The sequence below is a fragment of the Chinchilla lanigera genome, unplaced genomic scaffold (genome assembly GCF_000276665.1).
Source record: "Chinchilla lanigera isolate Chin_1 unplaced genomic scaffold, ChiLan1.0 scaffold00038, whole genome shotgun sequence".
NCBI lineage: Eukaryota > Metazoa > Chordata > Mammalia > Rodentia > Chinchillidae > Chinchilla > Chinchilla lanigera.
Window position 1 is genome coordinate 13085715 of NW_004955439.1, and position 10530 is coordinate 13096244.

General features: G+C 38.3%; 1 long non-coding RNA gene across 1 annotated transcript in view; it reads left to right on the forward strand.

Annotated features, from left to right (window-relative positions):
* The window catches only part of LOC102017386, a 56055-nt gene extending 47423 nt beyond the window's left edge, over nt 1–8632 (forward strand). Inside the window, exon 6 of the long non-coding RNA XR_001235176.1 lies at nt 8457–8632. This is a non-coding gene — a long non-coding RNA (uncharacterized LOC102017386). The remainder of the gene's footprint in view (nt 1–8456) is intronic.
* Nucleotides 8633–10530: the final 1898 nt, after the last annotated feature.

Below are 10530 nucleotides of genomic sequence, written 5' to 3' on the forward strand. Positions count from 1 at the left end.
TGAGTATATCTGGAGTTGTTACTGCAACTTCTAATCTGTTCCATTGATCTTTGGGGTATTTTTGGCTAGTACCATGGTGTTTTTTGTTTTTGTTTTTTTACCACCGTAGCCTTATAGTATAATTTCAAGTCAGGGATTATGATGCCCCCTTCCTTGCCTTTGTTGCCCAGAATTGCTTTTGCTATTCTAGGTCTGTACTGGTTCCAAATACATTTTAGGATTGTTTTCTCTAATTCTGTGAGATATGCTATTGGAATTTTGATCAGAACTGTATGAAATCTGTATAAAAGTTTTGGAAGTATGGCAAGGGATATCTTTGCATTTTGTGATATCTGCTTAAATCTCCTTTTTCAGAGCAGTTTTCATTGTAGAGGTCTTTCACATCCTTTGTTAGATTGATTCCTAGGTATTTCATTTTTTTTGGATGCTATTTTGAAAGATGTTTCCTTAATTTTTCTCTCAGTAGATTTGTTATTGGTGTACAGGAAGGCTATTGATTTTTGAGTGTTGATTTTGTATCCATCTACATTACTGAATTTGCTTATCAAATCTAGCAGTTTTTTATGGAGTTTTGGGGTCTTCTGTGTACAGTATAATGTCATCTGCAAATAATGATAATTTAATTTTTTCCTTTCCTATCATTACTCCTTTTATTTCTTTCTCTTGTCTAATTGCTTTGGCTAAAGTTTCCAGGACTATGTTCAATAAGAGTGGAGACCATGGACATCCTTGTCTTGTTCCTGATTTTAGAGAGAAAGCTTTCAGTTTTTGTCTATTTAGTATGATGTTGACTGTTGGTTTGTCATAGATGGTTCTTATCAGATAGAGATAAAAACCATCTAGTCGATTTTCTGTAGGGTTTTTATCATAAATGGGTGCTGGACTTTGTCAAAAGGTTTTTCTGCATCTATTGAGATGATTATATGATTTTTTTTTTGGTTTTTCTCCGGTACTGGGAACCGAACTCACGACCTTGCGCTTGCCAGGCAAGCGCTTTTTGCCGCTGAGCTAAATCCCCAGCCCCGATTATATGATTTTTGCCCTTGACTATTAATATGGTGTATTACATTTGTTGATTTACATATGTTGAACCATCCCTGAATGCCTGGGATGAATCCCACTTGGTCGTGGTGTATAATCTTGTTGATGATATGCTGCATTCTTTTTGCAAGTATTTCATTGAGGATTTTTGTTCATTAGAGAGATATGCCTGTAGTTCTTTTTCCTAGTTGGGTCCTTCTCCAGTTTTGGTATCAGGGTAATTCTTGTTTCCAGGAATTAATCTGGGAGTATTTCTTCCCTTGAAATTTTATTAAAACATTTGAGAAGTACTTGTGTTAAGTCTTATCTAAATTTCTTGTGGAATTCAGCAGTGAATCTGTCAGGGCATGGGCTTTTCTTTATTGGTAGGTTTTTAATTACATCTTCAATTTTATTGATTGATATTGGTTTATTTAGGATTTTTATATCTTCTTGATTCAGCTTTGGTAATTCATATATATCTAGGAATCTTTCCATTTCTTCTTCATTTTCTATCTTACTGGAATATAAGTTTTAAAATATGTATAGATGATCTTCTGGATTTCTGCAGGGTCCATTGTGATTTCACCTTTTTCATTCCTAATTGCCTGGATTTGAGTCTTTTCTTTCCTTTTTGGATAAAGTTGTATATGGGTTTGTCAAATTTATTTAATCTTTCAAGGAACCAGTTCTTTGATTCATTGATTCATTGTACTTTTTTTCAGTCTCCAAAGCATTCATTTATGCTCTGATCTTTATAATTTCCTCCTTCATATGGACTTTTGACTTAGCTTGCTCTTCTTTTGCTAGAAGTTTGAGGTTTGCCATTAAGTCATTTATTTGTACTTGCTTTGTTTTCCTGATATGGGTATTTACTGCTATAAATTTTCCTCTTAGGATTGCTTTCATTGTGCCCCATAAATTCTGATAAGTTGTATTGTCATTATCATTTAATTATAGAAATTGCCTAATTTCTTCTTTAATTTCATCTGTGACTCATTGGTTGTTCAGGTGTATGCTATTTAATTTCCATGTGTTTATGAAGTTCTTGCAGTTTTTTGTCATTTATTTCCAATTTCATTGTACTATGGTCTGATATTATGCATGGGATAATTTAAATTCCTTCACATTTACTTAAGCATGTTCTGTGAGCTAGTATGTGGTCTGTTTTGGAGAATGTCCCATGTGGAGCTGAGAAGAATGTGTATTCTGATGTTGTGGGGTGGAACATTTTGTAGGCATCTACTAAGTCTATTTGTTCAAAAATTTGGTACAGTTCTAATATTTCATTATTAATTTCTTGCCCAGTTGATCTGTCTCTTTGTGACAGGGGGTATTGAGATCCCCTAATATAATTGTATTAGTGCTTATTTGAATATATACATATGATTGTTATCTTTTCCTCTTGGATTGTTCCCTTTACAAGTACATAGTGGCTTTATTTATCTCTGTTAATCAATCTTGGCTTGAAATTCATTTTGTCTGCAAGTAGAATAGCTACCTCTGCTTTTTTCTAGGTTCCTGTCACATGGAGTATTGTTTTCCATCCTTTGGCTTTCATTCAAAGAAATTCATCCTATGGATTTCTTTTCAAATTAAATGTGTTTCTTGTATGCAGCATATTGTTGGATCTTGCTTCTTGATTCATTCTGCCTGCCTGTGTCTTTTATTTGGTGAACTGAGACCATTAATATTGATGGTTATAACTGATATGTATTGAAATATCCTTGTCATGTTATTTTCCTGTTGTCTCCCCCTCTTTTTTTCCCCCCTCTGTTTAATTGTTTACCTTTCCTGGTAGATTCCTTCCGTTGGAGGTTATGGTGTTGTAGTCCTTGTTATCTCTTTGTAGAGTGTCCTTCAAAACATTTTGGAGTGCTGGTTTGGTGGTAATAAATTTCCTCAGATGTTATTTGTTATGGAAGTATTTTATTTCTCCATCAGTTTTGAAAGATAGTTTTGTAGAGTATATCAGTCTGGGTTGAAAGTTGTTTTCCTTGAGAATTTGAAATACTTTAGTCCAAGCTCTCCTTGACTTGAGGGTTTGTGATGAAAAGTCATCTGTGATTCTGATGGGCTTTCCTTTATAGGTGATTTGTTTCTTTTCCCTAACAGCTTTTAAGATTCTATTCTTGTGTTGAATGTCTGGAATCTCGACCATGATATGCCTGGTTGTAAATTTCTTTGATCATGGCTAATTGGAGCTCAGCATGCTTCACTTACTGTATGTCAAATTCTTTTTCTCTACCAGGGAAGTTCTCTGCTATGACATCTGTGAATAGTTTTTTATATCATTTGTGCTATCTCCTACTTTTTCATTGACTCCAATCAATCTTAATTTATCCCTTTTTGCCTCATCTAGCAGCTGCTGCATTGATTTCTCATGGTTCCTTCCTATTTTTAAGAAATCTTTCTTTTCATGATCACTAACTGAAAGCCTGTCTTCTATATCTGAGATCCTGTGCTCACATTGGCTTAATCCACTGCAAATACTTTCAATGGAATTTTTATTCTCATGGGTATTTCCTTTAATCTGTCTTATAGATTCAGTTTCTTTCCTATGCTGAACATTCGTGACTTTCATAATTTTCTTGAGCTCCTCTATTTTTTGTCTGTATCTGCTCTAGTGTCACTAAGCATGATTTTCCTTGTGGACATCATTTTTGAAGTTATCTGAGAAATCATTTCTGATTGGATTTTTTTCTAGAGTCTCATTCGATTACTTTGTTGTTACCACTTCAAAGAGGTCACATGGGTGGTTTTTGGATTGTCTCACCTCATTGCCCCCTGGATTTGCCTTTGGTGAACTGAATGTCTGGAGCTGCATCTTGTTTAAGTGTCTTTTCATTTTCTAGTTTAATCACTGGGGTAATGTTTGTAAATTGCCTATGGTGGGTTGCTTTATTGCTAGTATTCAGTACCCTTAGGAAATGACTACTTCTCTGAGGTATCTTCCAAGTGTACCTTGTTTTTGGGTTTTGAGTCTGTTGCAAGATCTTACTTCTTCAATTTGTTGGAGATAAGAAGTTGCTACCTGTTTGGCCCAGCCCCTGGTTCTTTGCACTGTGCCACAGTATTTTCTGTGACCCTTAGTCAATCTCAGGAAGAACAACTGTTTAGAACAATTATGTCACATTTGGCTATAGTGGCACAATCAGCAATAAAAATAGCATCAAACACAGCCTAGAAAATGACAAACTGAGCTAGCCATTAATTTGCCACCTTTAACCTTATGAACTAGATTTGTGGTTATATAGCAAAATGTACAATGAATCAGAAAATTTTATGCAGTACACAAGTCATTAATATGTCAATTTTGCCCTCAGTAGTTAAAATTTAGAACGGGTTAGGGAGAAAATAGAGAAGTAGAAGAAGAGGAACAGATTAAAAGTAAGGCTGGAGGACAAAGGGAGATCATACTAACTTTGGGAAACTTGTACAGAAAATTAGAAGGAAAAAGGGAAGAGAGAGATAAAAAGGAGAACAGAACCAAACCATGAACACAAAGAGACTAGAAAGTGCAGTCCCACTCATATAAAAACAAGATCAAGCAATGCAGGAGAAAAAAACAAAGAACAGAAAACCAAAACAAAACCACCACCACTACTACCACCACAACCACCACCACCATCACAACAACAAAAAACAAACAACAGAAAAAGAGAAAAGAAAAAGTCCACTTCCAGGTATGTCTCTGCTGTCACTGGTAGACAGTGTGTGGAGATAGAGTCCTGATCCATGCCAATTTATTTCAGCAAGGCAGGAGTAGCTTTTTAGCAGAATAGTGAATAATCTCAGCCAGCCTGCACCTTCTGGCTGAGACCAGACTCATTCTGCTTATGGCCCTCAGCACAGCTTCTGTGGGCCTGAGTCCAGTTGAGAGCTGCTAGATGGTATCTGTCGCCATTCTCAGTTCTGAACTCAGTCAGCCCCTCTCCAAGATGACTCCTGGCTAACTGCTCTCTTGGGTGGGATGACTGAGCCCTCAGCACTCACTATCAGCTAGTGCACTTTATGTCCACTGCTCCCCTCCAGTGCTGTACCTCTCTGTGGAGGCCTCTGGGGTTGCCAGCAGTCACTGTGTGCCCACAGGTTTGAACTGCTCCTCTCACTCAGTGAGTCTTATCTCAGGGAGAAGGCTCCACCAGCTACCTCTTCTTTTTATTGAAGTTTTTCGCTTCAGTCTCTCCATGGGCTTCAATTCATGCTTCAGATCATTTCTGGGTCCAGGGGACCTACTTCCCTGCTTCTTATCTTCCTCATATTGCTATATTCTAGCATTTGCACTGTGATTCTCAGAAAAGCTCTGTCTCTGCTGCTTACTACTCCACCATCTTGGTGCACCCACATTGATTTGGATTAGAGTGGCCTGAGGTTTCATGGAGAAAAGTTAGAGCATCTTCAAGGGTGGGGGAATATTTTGGAGAGTGGGAGCTGTGCAGTTACTCCCAGGTCACACAAGATATGAGCACAGGCAGAGTAAGATCCATGAAAGAATCTATAGACAGTGTCCAAATGGTAGCTGATTTCAGTTCAGCAGTGTTTCTTACAAGACAGTAGTGGGAAAGAAAATGCAAAAGGAGCTGAGGACCATGGTTTAGTGGTCCTTTACCTCTTCCTGTCCATGCAGAAATCAAAATGCATTTCAGCATGTATACTAGTTAGGATAGCAGTTGTACTATGTCTTACCCTTTTTATCTAAAGTGCCTGGCACAAAGTAAGCACCAAATCCCATTTATTTTGTTTGTGGAAAATGAAGGATCGGATGCATTTGTTCTCCTCTCTGCACTCACAGCAGCAGGAGGGTCGGACTTACATTCCTGTTGATCTCTACTCTGCCAACACTGTTTAGTCATTGTGTCTTCATGTCACAGTGTCTTTCACATATCAGTTTCTCTCCATTGTTGTTACTTTTGTATATTACTTCCTAGGAAGTTTCATTAACTGAGTGACTCTTCACTGAGTGACTTTTCATCCATGGAATCGGTTCCAGTGGATTCACCATCTTTGTCAAACAGTACTTTATTTTATGCTCTTTGGTCATATCTAAGCACTTTTAAAAATTTTAAATGAGGATCCAATAAGTATTTATGCCTGTGTAAGTAATCTTTGGGCATTAAAATTTGAAAAGATATTGTTCTGCTCTTTAAGATATGTAAATTTACTATTTATTGTAAATAATTGTGGCAAGGGGTATACCACAGGATTCCCAAGAAGACAAAGGTCAGCTGTGGCTGTGGGTATCTTGGACAAAGTCATTAAAGATGTACAAAGTTCAGATAAGTAGAGCCTTGAAGAGGGAAGGGGGATCACAATGATGAAATAGTGGGGAATAAAGAGCAAAAGGTAGGAAAGTGCAGGGAACATGCTAGAAATGGAGAACAGTCAGACTTGATTAGACTAGAATATATGAGTTGGGGCATTTGGCTAGAAAAAGAAATTGGAACTAAATCTCAGAGGGGCTCCGAAGGTCCATTAAGAAGTTTGGATAGAATTAGTAGGCAATGATGGAGAAGGCTGTTAAAGAGATCTCAGTTCAGATTTTTGATCCCCACACAGGGAAATCTCCCTGTGAAGACAGAGGCAGAGATAAGAGTGATGGATGTCCAAGGGAAAGATGTCAACAATGGCTGGTTATTGCCAGAAGCCAAGAAGAGGCAGGAATCATAAAGAACCAACCTTGCCAACACCTCAGATTTGTACTTCTAGCCTCCAGAATTGTGAGACAATCAATTTCATCTATCTAAGCAAGCTAGTCCAAGATACTGTTAACAGCAACTCTAGGAAGCAAACAAAGATTTATGAAAAAGAAACAAAGAAATATTTCTAACAGTCTTTGTGAGTATAGACAGTAGTCCTTGGGATGGGAATTTATTTATTCTCTGAGAATCAGATGCTAAAACAGTATTAACCTAGAAGGATTTCCTAAGGAGAGCTATCTGGTGAAAAGATATAGTGAGGAAAGAGAAACAAGGAGGGAGAGAGAGAAGAAACATTGGGCAGAAACAACCTGGCCTGCAGTCCAAGCAAGATTTGGCATAGCCACTGGTGAATCCGTTAGCTTTTTCCCAGAACTGTTTCCTTTGTATCGTCTGCACCATACTTAGTCAGTGAGCAGCCAGAGCCTGGCTTAGGCCTTGACCACAGTGGGCAGCCCCAGAATCCTCTGCCAATTGTGTCAGCCAGGCACACGGCAAGGGCCTCCAAGCGGTCATAAAACAAAGGAAAAGGAGGTGAAAAGATTAGAATTAAAGCTGGTGCGATCAGGCAGGTGGATGCATTGAGAAGAGATCTGTTTGGTTAGAATTCTAAGCACCAACTGTAAATTCAGAGAGCTGGAATGGAGATCTGCAGTACAAGTGAGAGGTCAGGAATGAGGATTTTTGAGTCTTCTGACACAAAGCCTCTTGTGAAATTCACAAACATAAAATATATGGGAAGATAGAGAGAAAAGCAGAAAGAAGCTAAATGAAGTTTGCAGAGAAGGTTATGAAGCTGGAGGCTGCAGTTTCCTGGGGGCCCAAGCAGGAAGGAGGTTTTCTGGGAGCAGTGGGGTGGTGTGAGGTGGAGGTAGCATTCTCAGCGCTAAGCATGCAGTGCAATAAAAGAGAATGACGGAGGACTTCTCCATCAGGGAAGGCACTTTCCAGAAGGTGACTGGGTGGAAATGTTGTATCAAAGGAAAAGAAAGATGCAAGGTCAATATGTGGACAAGCAAATGCTGACACTATACTTCTATTTTCCTGATGTAGACCAAGAAAAAGACAGGAGTTAAGGGGGGAAAACCCAATCCATCATCCAAGAAAAAATATTTGACATTCTGGATAGGTCTGAAAAGTTACTAACAGATAAAATGATATTATAGCTCTTCTAGTGTCTCTTGTCTCCTGAATTGTCTATAAAACATTAAAGTTATCTGTTCTGGTATTCTCAAGCAAACAAAAGAAGCTCTAGGAAAAGTACAAAGATCATATATATGTTTTAAATTGTGATCTTTCCAGTTACAATGTCTTTCACCAGACAAGAAGATTCATCTCCATCTGATCACAATCAGAAAAAAAACAAAACAAAACTGTTTCTTCATTCTTTTGTCTAACTGGGGACTCTTTTAGCTATCCCTACATGCCATGGTTACGAGTCTATAGTTGCAGCTGCATATTTTCCACAGGGAGCTCTTAGCTAACCACTAACAGATCAATACCTGTGCTTTGTAGATACAGTGTGTTCCCATAGCCACCGTGCTGACCTCTTTGGTTGCTCACAGCTTGAGAGGCTTCCCCACAATTCCAACCCTTGCCTCCACTCTTCGGTGATGGTGGAAAGGTTACTAAAAAGTTAAACAAAGCACTTAGCCACCCGATGCCTAAGACAATCCTGTCAAGTAAGACAGTTCATGATGTTTTACTTATATTTGCTTTTGCTTTTCATCTTCCCAGGAATCTGAGAGAGCTAAACTGAAGCCCAGGAAATATTAATTCTTTCCAAAGAAGAGAAGTTGTGAATGCCACAGATGAAGGAGATTTCTTCCTGGTTCCTATTTCCTTGTATTCCCCCTGTATTACCTCACACAGAATTCAATTCCATCCACTGGTAAAAGTGCCCATTTAATAAAATTACACACACACACACACATACACAATAAATCAATCAATTTAGGTGTAAAATATGTTAAATTGGATGATTTTGCTTTGTCACTGCATTTTTGAATAGTTTCCTGTATTTTTGTAGGATTTTACTTTTAAATACCATTCTTATTAAGTAGCTTCATAATACAAAGTAAAACACTGTAACTAAAGAACAACTATTGAGAGGGTAAAACCCTATATAGATTGTTTTGACATTTTTATTATGTGGTATTCCTACCATTTTTGCTCATTAATATTAATTTGGCATGAAATGAACAGATACAGTACAACCAAAATGACTAAACTTTATTTCAGAATGTGTTATTAAAGCACTTACATTATAAACTTAGTTCAAATCTGACAAAAACTTCTGTGATATTAAACAACTACTTATTATTGCAAACCCAGGCATGTTCGGAATTTCAGTGCCAGTGAGAGATCCAGCTACACAGAGCCAAGCCTTCCATAAGGGGAATCTGTCAAAGCTCCTTTAACTGCATGCCTATAGGAATTTGTGCACTTAATTAAATAAACATGCAAAGTAAACAGCAGCATCTCTGAGTACTCATATACATATCAGTAATCACCAGATGCCATTGCAATAGAGAGCTGACCTCCCTGATGGTGATTGCCTATTAAACAAAACACAGTGAATATAGGTAGGTATTAGTTCTAATACTGTGTATTCAATTTAAACAATACAGATACAGTATAATGAAGAAATAGCTTATATAAAGGTAAGAGGAAGAAAAGTCTTCAAGATGTTTCAATCACCAAACACACAAGAAATAGCTTGCAGAGGCTGACTGAGCATCTGTTTTCACAGACCTCCAAATCAGTGTGATTTTATTAATCATATATTTTCTGAGCCACAATGTTGCCTTTGACCACAGATGTTGCAGCAGATATAAAATTTGTAGTAAACCGGCACTTGGGAGACCGAGGCAGGAGGATCATTGCAAGTTCGAGACCAGCCTGGGCTACAAAGTGAGCTCAAGGCCAGCCTGAACTGCATAATGAGACCCTGTCTCAAAAAGACAAAAGAAAGAAATTCTAGTAAAGCAGAATACATGATATTTGCTGAGGCCACACGAATATTTCTGGGTAGACTTTTCAGTTCAAGATCAAAGTTCTTCCAGAGTAGGACGACCATGGATTGTGCACAAGTAGATCCTCAATACCCCACTTCTGCATTCACAACTAGACTAAGTGGAGACAAAGCAGGGAAGCTGTGGTGGATAGGCTTTCAGGTGGCTTTAACTGCTGCCGTTTATACCCTTGAGTGTAATTTCCTCCTAATCATAGAACATAGCAAACGTGACAGCACTCTCTTAATTACATTAAGTTGTGCAAGTCTCCTTCTGTGTACGCACATGTGTGTGCACATGTGTATTGCTGGCTTTGAAGAAGTAAGTTACTATATCTATGAGGAAATGAATTCTGCCAACCATCTGAGAGTCCTCTCTTGTCACTGGTATCTCTCAGCAATGATATTCTCCTCCCACAAGCATGGCCCTACCTATGCTCCATCCACAGAACCTTTCATAGCTCTGAAATCATGCTATGCTATCCAGCCTCTGGCCTCTGTACCTGCTGTTCTCTTTGCCAAAAACATCTACTGTCTGGCGGGCTTATCTCTAGTCTCTCCCTGAACTTTGCCTGCCTGCCTGACCATTTGGTCAGAGGGTGCTTCCCATGGGAACCCTCCTATGTTCCTGTATAGGTGATCCTGTGATATCAAATTCTGCTCCTATAGGAATATGTCTTAGAGTCCAGATGATTTGGGTAATAACTGACACAGCCCCATTTTGAAGAAGGCATAATTAAGAGAATATTTTAAAATGTCCTGGGGCATCTCATAGAAGCTGAGGTAAGCTTGAAAAAC